This window comes from Leopardus geoffroyi, chromosome B1 (genome assembly GCF_018350155.1).
Source record: "Leopardus geoffroyi isolate Oge1 chromosome B1, O.geoffroyi_Oge1_pat1.0, whole genome shotgun sequence".
Classification (NCBI taxonomy): Eukaryota; Metazoa; Chordata; class Mammalia; order Carnivora; family Felidae; genus Leopardus; species Leopardus geoffroyi.
The window spans coordinates 39,270,962-39,283,784 of NC_059327.1; the positions used below are offsets into that span (position 1 = coordinate 39,270,962).

A 12,823-nucleotide genomic window follows, 5' to 3' on the forward strand; every position below is an offset into this window, starting at 1 on the left:
AACTGAAACTAATATAACACTGCATGTTAACTATACTGGAATTAAAATTTAAAAAATTTAAAAAAAGAGTATGGGCTTTGAAAACAAACAAACCTAAGTACCAGGCTTTGTTCTGCCATACACCAGTTGCATAACTTTGGATAAGTAACCTATCTTCTCTGGGCCTCAATTTTATCATCTGTAAAATGGAGATATTTGTATAATGGGCCTATGATAGCTATTATCATTATACATCAACTTCTGGTTTTTCTCTCCTTCCCTGCAAGGGTACTTCCCAGTCCCCCTGCAGTTGGATGGTGTCATGTGACCAGTTCTGACCAATGAAACATGGACAGATGTATGGCATGTTGCTTCCAGATCTGGACAATGAAAAGCACATGCATGACGCTGCAGCCCCACTCTTATCCAGCCTGGGGTTGAGGATGACAAAGTCGTGTTGATACTGGAGCAGCCTGGATCACCAAGTCACCTCATCAAGTCCTGCTGCCCAGACTACAGTGCACTTTGCTCTGTTGTGTGAAGCCACTGAAACCATGGCATTGTGACCACAGCATAATCTAGCATATCCTGACTAATACCCTCTTTGTGACTCTTGCTGTGATGATCAAATAAAACTATAAAGGAATTATAAAAAATCGGCCCCTACTATTAACATTGTAGAGTGGTTAAATATGAGAACTAGGATTGTAAACTCAAAACACCTAATTTATAGTCCATTTATTCCCTCAACAAATATGTATTGAGTATCTATAATGTGTGAGGCCCCATCTGGGAGCTGAATATAAAGTGATGAACAAGACAGACACTATAGCTCATAACGCCCCAAGAAATAAATACATCTTTAAAAATCTTCTAGGAACCCCTTTCTGAGGGAGTTTAGACACAATCCTTCAGGAATATATATGGATATGTTCTAATGACTTGGAAAGGAATGAAGCCCTGCCCTGGGAAGGATCTGAACTGTTATAGCACCCATGTAGGTAGCTCCCAACGCCTCAAGTCAGCCCACACGTGGGACTCACTGAACCATCCTGCCTGCTAACAAGAGCTCTAAGTGTCCAAGGCACTTGCCAGAAACGATAGAGACACACAGTGAAAGAACTCTGATTTCCATCAAGGATATTCTAGTGAACAAATAGTTTACTAGCATTAAAATCTCACAGTGTACCCTACAGCAATTTGCCAGGTATCCAGTTCACTTTATGAAATGTGTGAGCTAGAGATAGATAGACCTCCTAATATTTTTAATTTCACTGTTTCCTCCTTGATTCTCAAAACTCTACTTTTCATGAGCAGGAAATTTTCCCATAATTCCTCCTCAGAATTGAATTGCTAGAATATTCTTGACTGGACCACTAAACTGTTGCCAGACACATTCTCAATGTAATGGTTTTGAGTCCCTGATACAGCCGTATTTTCTTTTACTTGAGTAAAATGATTACATCTGGAACGTGTATAAACTTGGACTCAAAACTCAAAATCAGTACCCACTGCATCAGAAAAACAACACTATTAATTCTAGGCAGATTCCTGTAGAATTTAACCGTGAGGCACTATAGCATTTCTCAGTAGTGGATCTGTCACACTCAAATCTAATTTAAATTCCCAACAACTTTGCTTTAGAAGCTTTTCCATGAAATCTGGTATTTGCCTGACTTGCCTGCTGTAAATTCTATTAACCAAACTCTGCAGGACCTTACACTACTCTTGAATAATTCTACACTTGGAAAAAAACAAACAAAAAAAGATTATGAAACTGCCAGCAAACACCTTTCATATTTCAGAAGGTAAACTTACGAGTTTAAGGCTTAAACTTTGGTTGTTTTTCCTTTCAGAACATCGAAAGGTTGAATTCAAACTCTGGACAATCACATTTTCCAAGGCACAGGAGAGAAGCCCTAATGAAAGCCTATTAGAGTTTGGGACCCACAGGTGAGACTCAGGCTGCTAAACCCGAAACAAAATCTCACTTAGTCCTCTCCTGCCTTTCCTTCAGCAACGATGGAAACATCTGGGGCAAAGGCAGATTCAGTATCATTTTTCTGACTCATCTCTCTAAGTCCCTCAGTCAGTGGGGTTTTCGGGTCTCCTGGGACATGGAACCTACAGTGACCTGTAGACCCTGTCTGTCTCTTCCAACCATCTTTCCTCCTCACATCTCCTTCCTAAACCTTCAGGATACCCAAGTCCCTCCTGGGCTCCCTCCTCACCTGAACCCACCAGACCCACACTCCATGTCCAGTCCTAGGGGAGCCAGCTTTCTCCAGTGACAACAGATGGGAGTTAATGGGATAATAAGCCAGATCACACCAGGTTAACAAAAGGCCTTGCTCTGGTTAAGACATCTACTAAACAGCACTGCTTGTGGGGCTGGAGCACAGGGCAGACCCCGGGGACTCTGCCTGAGCCCATCCAGTGGCCCTGCGTGCCCTACTTTGGGGAGGGGTCATCAAAACAAGATGTTGCCTCGAGACCACATGATCCTCCAAAAAGAAGTACTATTTCTTTTTTAAGTTTCATAACACTCACTCAAGGCACTTTTTAAAATGTATAAAAACATTCTGAAATGTAGGAAGAAACAAAACCTATCGATGTTCACTGACATCCTCAGATAAGATCACCTTAAATAAATTAAACAAACAAAGCCTTCCCAACAATGTGCTGAAGAGGTAGCAAGGGAAGCAAAGCCATGACTCATGACAAACAAGTGAACTCCAAATGCCTTCAGCTTGCTTGCTAGTGTTTTGCTTCATGGTGCCCCCAGCCAACCTTATCTGTAAAGAGCCAGATAGTAAATATTTTCAGCTTTGTAGGCCACATAAGGTTTCTGTTGCATATTCTTCTTTGGTTCATTTTACAGCCCTTTAAAAGTGTAAAAACCATTCTAGCTTGAGGGCATTCGCTGGCAGCCTTTGGCCACATTTGGCCATTTGCAGGCTGTGGTCACACAGTTCTGCCTTGGAACATCTTTGGTGCTCACACAGGGCCACCTGATGACCATCTCTGACCCAACAAAAACTAAGAAGCTTTTGTTTAAAAGGAAAGTGCCTTTCTAGATAGGCACTAAAAGAGTTCAGTTCTGCCTAAATCATTTTATTGGTTTTACACAGTTCCAACAAAAATCCTAGAGCTATTTATGTTTCCTTTTAGTTATTATTTTATTGGTTTTTACTTCAGGGTGGGAGGGGAGAGAGGTCAAGGGAAATAGAGGTCAAATAAAGAATTGGGCTAAATGATGCTATAATTTATATTTTAGAAAAGGTTAAAATAAGTAAGTTCTAGATAATACTGTAAGAAGGAAAAATACAATCTTTCAAGTAATAAACCATATTATAAAGCTACAGTAATTAAGAGTATCATTCTAGGATAAATCAGAAACAGATCAATAAAACAAAACAGCATAGAAACAGACCAAAAGTTAGATAAAACATAAATACATGATGAAGTCATGAAGTGTGATGATACAATGGCTTATTTAACAAAAATATTGCAGGGTCAACTGATTATCTATAGGGGGAAATCACGTTAGATTTTTTTAATCCCAAAATGTACTCCAAGGTAAATGCCAAGTAAATCACAGAGTTGAAGTTGTAAAATTCCATTAGAGGAGCTAGAAAAAAAAACCATATAGTTAAATATACTTATCTTCTTTCTGTATTTGAAAAGACTTTCTTCTTTTTTTAAATCTAAGGGAAAAAGACTTTTAAAACTGATGGCAGAAATCACACTCACACAAAAGATAACAACTGACAACTGAAAAATCAAAATTAGTAAATTAAATTAGCATATTTAATTTTACATCATAAATTATATATTCTACAGTATATCATAAATTACATAGTAAACTAAAGTGCTAAGTAAAATTCAGTAAGTTAAACACAGGTAAACATCAAAAAAAATTATAAAAATATAAAGGCCAACAACTAATTAGGAAAATTTTCAATAAATGAAATGGAAAAAGGGTCAGTATCCTTGGCATATAAAGATCCCTTGTAAGCTGTAAGAAATATACCAAACTTCAATAAATAAAAAGTAGAGAGTTTTTTAAAGGACTCAAAAAAATTAATATATAGATAAAAAATGTTTAGCTTTACTGGTAACCAAAGAAATATAAATCAAAATAGCACCATTAGCGTTTGCTTATCAAATTAGCCATGTACAGTGCATAGGGGCAATGAGTCCTACACTCTTCCCCCACTGCTGGATGGAGTGGAAACAAACTCTGGTAAGTAATCTGGCAAGCGTTATTTACCAAGTATCTCTAAGGTGGTCATATTTTTTATTATTAATTTCACTTCAAGGAATCAATATAAATGAAACGATCATAAATCTGGACAAAAATGGATGCACTACAGCGGACCTGGGAGCATTATACATAAAATGAGAAATGATTTAAATGCCTAACACTGGGGAATGGTTAGTAAGCTATGGCATATACATACTATGAAATACTACGTAGCCATTAAAATTATATTCATGGAGAGTTTTTAATGATGGAGAATTTATTATCTACATTAATTGAGAAAGAATACAAAATTGTGTATGTGCTAGGATCTCAGTTGTGATAAAATTCACTCACACACACACACACACACACACACACACACACACACAGGTTAAAAAGAAATATGCCCAAATGTTCAAGAGCGGTTATCACTAGAAAGAAAGAAAGAAAGAAAGAAAGAAAGAAAGAAAGAAAGAAAGAAAGAAAATAAGAAAGGAAATGTTGATACTCATCAAGCCAAAACTTACTCAAAACCAGAATTACAGAACTGACAGTGACCTCATGCAACTAATCTTTGTATTGTAGATTAAAAATAATTAAAAGTACTCAGGGTGCCTGGGTGACTCAGCTCAGGGCATGATCTTGCAGTTCAAGTGGGTTCAAACCCCACATTGGGCTCTGGGCAGACAGCTTGGAGCCTGGAGCCTACTTCGGATTCTGTGTCTCCCTCTCTCTATGTCTCTCTCTCTCTCTCTCTCTCTCTCTCAAATATAAACATTAAAAAAATTTTAATTAAAAAAATTAAAAGTACTTTATGAAACTGAGACATATCCCCCATGTATCAGCAACTTAACCCAACCTACAGTCAGGCCAATGCCAATCATGCTTCTTTGTGAACATCAGCAGAGTACTCTGTATAGGCAAGACACAGGTCTAAAGTAAAAGAACCAGCATCAATCAAAGTTAAGGGTCCATGTAAAAGCCCTGTAAGCAGGAAAATTTAATTCATTAAGTTGAAAATGATCAATAACCTTGATTTTGTTATTATTAGATTGTCAGAGCAACACATTATAATTAATTTAGACCTGCTCTCACTGTGGCAGGAAGCTGGGAAACAGGATTCACCAGCTACTAGATTCTAATACAATAAACAAAGGAAACAATGTACTGGGATTCTTAATGAATTAAGTAGGGAGAAACAACTCTTGGGAGCATGATGCAATAGTATTAAGATACAACAGTAGGGAATACCTAAAACACCCTCTAATTAGAACAAGAAGGATCTAATCCAAATGCAGATAACAAAAGGTGTAGAAAGTACTCAAGTAACAAGTTCATTCTGGCAGAATGCTGTGGTGGAAACAATGGAGACTGTGGAGTCAGACAGGGTCTGGAATCCCAGTGCATCCATCTATAAACTTCACTCTCTGGCAAGATCCTTAACCTCTCAGAGCATCAGTTTCCTCATCTGTCAAACATAGATAGTAATTAACCTTTCAGGGTGGGGGTAAGGTTTGAGATAATAGATACTAGACATCTGGTTCAAAACCCAGTATGCCTAACAATGAATGGAACCCATTATTCTCTTGATGAAAGACCAGGGACCAAAGAAGCCAGCCACGTGTCCCTGATGCTGTGGGCACTGCTTTCCCTTTCCTGGCCAACTTGCAGGCACTGGGGGTGGTGGGGGGGGGGGCAGGGAGGGGGAGCCTTGCTTGGTGCTGGCAGGGGGGCCAGAGACAAGTAGGAAGAGAATGATCTGACAATAACTCTCAGTGATTATATGGAGCCCAGACCCTGACAGTCCTTGAAGTTTCCCCCAGGCAGTGCTGGCCTGGGTTCTGCTCCACTACACTCCAACCCAGACTCCAAAGAGCCTGGAACAGACCTGGGGACCAAGGGGTAGAAAAAAAAGCAAAAATAATCCCCAGAGAAGGAACAAAATAACCACAGAAGGGGGCAAAATGCATGCTATAGAAAATACAATAAGCCTTATAAATGAAAGAAAAGTAACAAGAAATAAACTAAGAATGAGAAATCAACAAATCCAGAATAAGTCAATTCAGTAACACTTTAAAAGAGATGTTGAACACAAAGAATGAAGGAAATTGGCGGTGATGGGAAGAATTAATGAAGACAAAAATCAATAGTAGAAAAACAAGAGAAAAATACTAGAAATACAAGGTAAGTGTGCGTAAAATAAGAATGGGTCCTGGTGTGCATCAGGATCCTAAGAGAATTAGACAATGACCTTACTGATTGAGAGAGAGACAGAGAGAGCAAGAAAGTGTGTGTATTTACAAAGCTCTAGTCATCTCCAGAAGCTGAGAAAGATCCTGGGTGGTATTACTGATCACTGAAAAATTAAAGGGCAATTCTGACAACTTACCAATATATTAAGCCTCCGTTTTTCAGAGAAGTAATAAAGATAATTTGAGGAGATAATTCAAAATCATTTAGCAACATCAAAATTGATTGTAATTATATTACGGGTAGTTGAACAAGGAGTAATAATGAGCCCTTATTTAGAAAAACACAACTGTGTCAGACAAATGTGACAGCTTCTTGCATTGGTATAGACAAGTCTATTTTTAGGTGGCAGGACAGCACTGTGGATAAGGAAGCCCCATCTTCAGTGTGAGAAAGACCTGAGTGTCAATCTCAGAGCTGTCCCCTTACCAGTTTGGACATGTTAGTTAATCTCTCTAAGCCTTAATTTTTCATCCACCTCATTGATGTTTGTGACAATTAATAATTAATTGAAAGAAAGACATAGCACATAGTAAGAATCACATAAATGGTAACCTATTTTGAAGCTTTACAGCATCTATTGTGTTGAGCTAGAATTTAAAGGGAGTGGCGCAGGGACATACTTCCTCAATGTCAAGATCTTGTCAAGTGGCTAAGAAAAAATGACAGCCATGTTGATAAACTCCTCAGAGAATATATGTATTATTTCCTTTGTCCTAGCAACAAGGTTAGCACTAGATGGCTGAATGATTGAGCTTACCACAGAATATCTGTGAACCCTACCTGTCTATTGGTCCCCTAAAAAAGAGCAAATCTTCTGTGGCCCCATGCCGTCCCCCACAATGAACCTCACAAACCCACAGCAGCCAAACTCAGGCATCACAGGCTTACCTGAAAAGCATTTACTGGAGTCTCACAGATGCAAGGGTATTCCTACAAGGTTGGGAGAGGTCAGCTGAGAGCCTGCTGCATATCACCGTGACCGTGTGCCACATTCAACACACCTGATATCCAACAAGTATGTCCTGACTGATGCCAGGGACTAAAAATAGCCATGCACTGGCACGCCTCTTGGAATATAAAGTTATCTTTGTTTCTCTTGCAATTCTTCAGCTCATCTGAATATTCAAAAAGAACCAAGTAATCATCAGTTAAATGGATTAAAAATGTGTATTTTCATGTTAATCTTAATTCTCACCACAGACTAGTGTTGTGTTTCAGAAGAGCAATATATTATAAACTATAAAATTCAATGGCTGAATTACTTACAAAATGTAAAATAGATAAGAAGGGGCCTGCAAGTATTTTGGGTCATTCAAAAATTACTAAGCGAAGGTCACATCTCGGGATTCTGGTCTTACTTACTTTAGAGAGTATATTAATTTTTTTAAATATTTAGAAGAAACTGTTTTGCCAACATCCTAAGTAAAAACTATATGGTAGGCCCCGTTGGCAGCAGGAATGTGGACAGTGAGATGTTCGAGTAGAAGGAAGCGCTAATCTCAGAAAACGAGCCCAGCTGACAGTGCAGCTGTGCCAAGAGGCTTCAAGGAGCATCCAGAGGTCAGACCCTATGCAAACCAGAACAGGAAACACACAGTTGTGCAGGGGAGTTTTCCCAACTCTTTGTTTCAATATCTCTACAATACTTTCCAAGTCAGTGAATATAATGACAGTTTGTTGCACATCATATAGTTCCTCTTTGAAAACAGCTCACTATTGAGCAGGAGCCCTGCTTCACTCTTTCCCTCTCTCTCTCTGCCCCTCACTCATTTGCACCCTCCCTCAATCAATCAATCAATCAAAACAGCTCACTTTTCCACCTTTTGCTCCTTCAAACCCTTACAAGCAAGATACTACCTTCCTACTCCTACCACCAAACTATTCCAAAGAATCTAGCAATCTTGATAGAATTTCCAAATATGTATGGGTATTTTTATTATATATTCATGAACAAAATTGGATTTTTAAAAATTACAGTTCAAATCTGACTATGAAAACAAGTTAGGAGAGTGCTTTTGCGAACCTAACCACCTAACCCTTCAATTGCACTCCTAGGTACTTATCCAGATAAGTTGAAAACTTATATCTGAAACAAATTTATGTCCTGCATACAAATGTTTATAGCAGCTTTACTCATAACACCCAAATTTAGAAGCAACCAAGTATCTAAGATGTCTTTCAATAGGTGAATGAATAAATAATCATATATCCATTAAATGGAATATTATTCAGTGATAAAAATAAATGAGTTTTCAATCCCTGGAAAGACATGGGAGGGGAGGGGACTTTAATGCATATTCTAAGTAAAAATTCAGTCTGAAAAGACCTCATACCATATGATTCCAACTATATGACATTCTAGAAAATGTTAAACTATACAAACAGTAAGAAGACAGTAGTTGCCCATGTGAGGGGGCGGGGCTGAGGGTGGAGTACAGGTCAGATGGACAAATAGGTCAAGTTAGGGGATAATATTCAAATTACTCTGTATGATACTTAATACTTTCATGAATACAGGACATGAAAGCTATACAACCCAAAAAATAAACCCTAGAGTAAACTATGGACTTTGGTTAATAATATAGTATTGGGGTGCCTGAGTGGCTCAGTCAGTTAAGCGTCCGACTTTAGCTCAGGTCATGATCTCGCAGTTCATGAGTTTGAGCCCTACATCAGGCTTTGTGCTGACAGCTCAGATCCTGGAGCCTGCTTCAGATTCTGTCTCCCTCTCTCTGCCCCTCTCCCACTCACACTCTGTCTCTGTCTCTCTCTCAAAAATAAACGTTAAAAAAATTTTTTTTAATTGTATCAATATTGAATTATAACTTGTAACAAATGTAGTCTATACCAATGCAAAAGTTAACACTAGAGAAAACCATGGGTTGGGGGAAAGGGAACACACGGGAACTCTATGTGTCTGTTCATTTTACTGTACACTTTTAACTGCTGTAAGAAATAAAGTTTATTGGAGGGAGCCAAGATGGTGGAACAGCATGGAAGTTTTTTGTATGTCTCACATCCATGAAATACAGCCAGACCAACACTAAACCATCCTGCATACCTAGAAAACTGATTGGAGGATTAACACAACAATCTGCACAACCTGAACCACAGAATTCAGCAGGTACGTGGCACAGAGAGGTGACTTGAGGAGATAGAAGCCGTGGAGGGCAGGGAGGTGCTTTTGCGTGCAGAGAGGACAGAGACAGTGGGCAGAATACGGGAGAAGCACCCCTTCCCAAAAGCAGCTGGAGAGAAAGGGGAAAATTGGAAACAGCCACAGGGACTGAACTAAAAAGGGAGAAAGGAGAGGGTTTAAATCCAGTAGACTGTAAACAGGGGGAGCACAGAGCATGAAACTCCACAGCTCAATACCTGAAAGTGCTCTGGTGGGAAGGGAAAAGACCCAGGAACAGAGTTGGGTCTGGGAGGTTCTTGGGCCACACAGGGAGAAGTGGTTCCACTGCTGGAAGGACATTTGGTAGGGGCTGTGAGGCAACCTGGGCCCAACAGACCCCAGAGAATGGCCACATTCGCTGGTGCTGGAACAAGGTCATTAAGGGTGAAGCCTAGTGCCAGATGTGTGTTGTGATTTTCCATAATCCTTGAAACGCTGCTGCTAAACTATCTCGAGAACTTTTTCTGGGGCAGGCTGGCACCTGGCCGTAGTCTCTGGGCATCGGCAGCAGCACGGTCCCACAAACTTTCCTGGGTACAGCTGGCATTTGGCCATTGCTTGGTTAAACCCTCTGCAGAGGGGCAGAATGGGTCAAAGCCGCAGTCCCTCAGAAGTAAGGGGCCACAGAAAACAGCCACATCTGAGACAAAACTCAGGAGAGAGGTACAACCTGGGGCTTGGTCACAGACAGTGTAAAAGCAGGGAGTGGACAAAAGCTGAAGACAAAGAACGGGTGCGTGATTGCTGATCAGGTAGAACAGAGTTCCAATACTAGGAACTGGGTAGCTGGGTGACAGACACCATTTTCACCGCTCCTGCACATGCGCATATGCACCTACAAGCGCCACAACAATCAACCCCAGTAGGCTAGCAGCGCCATCAAGTGGAGAATGGAGCCATTACACTAAGCCCCGCGCAAGTGGGCCAACCTCAGTCTTCAAGAATAGAAGTCTCACCACCTGATTAGCTTATGGACTATAAAGCGCTTCACAGTCTGACTTCTAGGGGAAAACGAAGTAATTTCAGTAGTATTTCAGTCTGTTGGCAGGTCCATCTATTCAATTTTCTTTTATTTTTTTTCTCTTTTTCACTTCTTTTCTTTTTCTTCAATACAGGAAGAGAAAAAATTAATTTTTATTTTTAATTTTTATTAAAAATATTTTTCTTTAACTTTTTCTACTATATTTTTTACTTTTGTGTGAATTTTTTCAAATTCTAGTTTACTTCCATCATTTCATTTTAGTCTACTTCAGTGTATTCACTTTTTCAAATTTTTAAACAATTTCCATTTCTTTTCTTCTTTCCCCTTTTTCTCTAACATATCAAGCCACTTTCAACACCCAGACCAAAACACACCTAGGATCTAGCATCATTTATTTGGGGTTTTTTGTGTGTGTTTTTAATTTTTTAATTTTAATATTTTTTCATTTTAATTTTTTTAATTTTAATTTTTTCTACCTCATTAATTCCTTTTCTCCCTTAAAAATGATGAAATGGAAGAATTCAGCCCAAAAGAAAGAGCAGGAACTTAACCAGAAACTTAACCAACACAGATACAAGCAAGATGTCTGAACCAGAATTTAGAATCACAATAATAAGAATACTAACTGGAGTCGAAAATAGATTAGAATCCCTTTCTGTGGAGATAAAAGAAGTAAAAACTAGTCAGAATGAAATAAAAAATGCTATAACTGGTCTGCAATCATGAATGGATGCCACAGCAGCAAGGATGGATGAGGCAGAACAGAGAATCAGTGATAGAGGACAAACTTATGGAGAATAAGAAGGAAGAATAAAAGAGATTAAAGCAAAAGAGCATGATTTAAGAATTAGAGAAATCAGTGACTCATTAAAAAGGAACAACATCAGAATCATAGGGGTCCCAGAAGAGGAAGAGAGAGAAATAGGCGTCAGAGGGTTGTGTGAGCAAATCATAGCAGAAAACTTTCCTAACTTGGGGACAGACACAGACATCAAAATCCAGGAAGCACAGAGGATTCCCATTAGATTCAACAAAAACCGACCATCAACAAGGCATATCATACTCAAATTCACAAAATACTCAGGCAAAGAGAGAATCATGAAAGCAGCAAGGGAAAAAAAAGTCCTTAACCTACAAGGGAACAGGATCAGGTTTGCAGCAGACCTATCTACAGAAACTTGGCAGGCCAGAAAGGAGTGGCAGGATATAGTCAATGTGCTGAATCAGAAAAATATGCAGCCAAGAATTCTCTACCCAGCAAGGCTGTCATTCAAAATCGAGGGAGAGATAAAAAGTTTCCCAGACAAACACAAATTAAAGGAGTTTGTCACCACTAAACCAGCCCTGCAAGAAATTTTAAGGGGGACTTTTTGAGGGCGAAAAGATGAAAATGAATGAATGAATGAATGAGTGAATGAATGAATAATAAATATATAAATAAATAAGCAAATAACTACCAAAAGCAACAAAGATTAGAAAGGACCAGAGAACGCTACCAGAAACTCCAACTCTACAAGCAACATAATGGCAATAAATTCATATCTTTCAGTACTCACTCTAAATGTCAATGGACTATATGCTCCAATCAAAAGACACAGGGTAACAGAATGGATAAGAAAATAAGATCCATCTATATGCTGTTTACAAGAGACCCACTTTAGACCTAAAGACACCTACAGATTGAAAGTAAAGGGATGGAGAACCATCTATCATGTTAATGGTCAACAAAAGAAAGCTGGAGTAGCCATACTTATATCAGACAATCTAGACTTTAAAATAAAGACTGTATCAAGAGATGAAGAAGGGCATTATATCATAATTAAGGGGTCTATCCACCAAGAAAACCTAACAATTGTAAATATTTATGTGCCAAATGTGGAAGCACCCAAACATATAAATCAATTAATTACAAACATAAAGAAACTCATTGATAGTAATACCATAATAGTAGGAGACTTCAACACCCTACTCACAGTAATGGACAGATAATATAATCAAAAAAAATGAACAAGGAAACAATGGCTTTGAATGACACACTGGACCAGATGGACTTAACAGATATATTCAGAACATTTCATCCTAAAGCAACAGAATATACATTCTTCTCCAACGCACATGGAACATTCTCCAGAATACACCACATACTGGGACACAAATCAGCCCTCAGCAAGTACAAAAAGATCAA

General features: G+C 38.8%; 1 protein-coding gene across 7 annotated transcripts in view; it reads right to left on the reverse strand.

The window, feature by feature from the left end:
- CSGALNACT1 (chondroitin sulfate N-acetylgalactosaminyltransferase 1) overlaps positions 1-12,823 on the reverse strand; it is a 341,572-nt gene that overhangs the window by 220,881 nt on the left and 107,868 nt on the right. For 3 of the 7 annotated variants that reach the window (XM_045458320.1, XM_045458401.1, XM_045458342.1), the window contains exon 3: positions 7,367-7,593. The exons of the other annotated variants lie outside the window; for them this stretch is intronic. The gene's annotated coding sequence lies outside the window, so the exon portion shown is untranslated. The remainder of the gene's footprint in view (positions 1-7,366; positions 7,594-12,823) is intronic. 7 annotated transcript variants of the gene reach the window in all.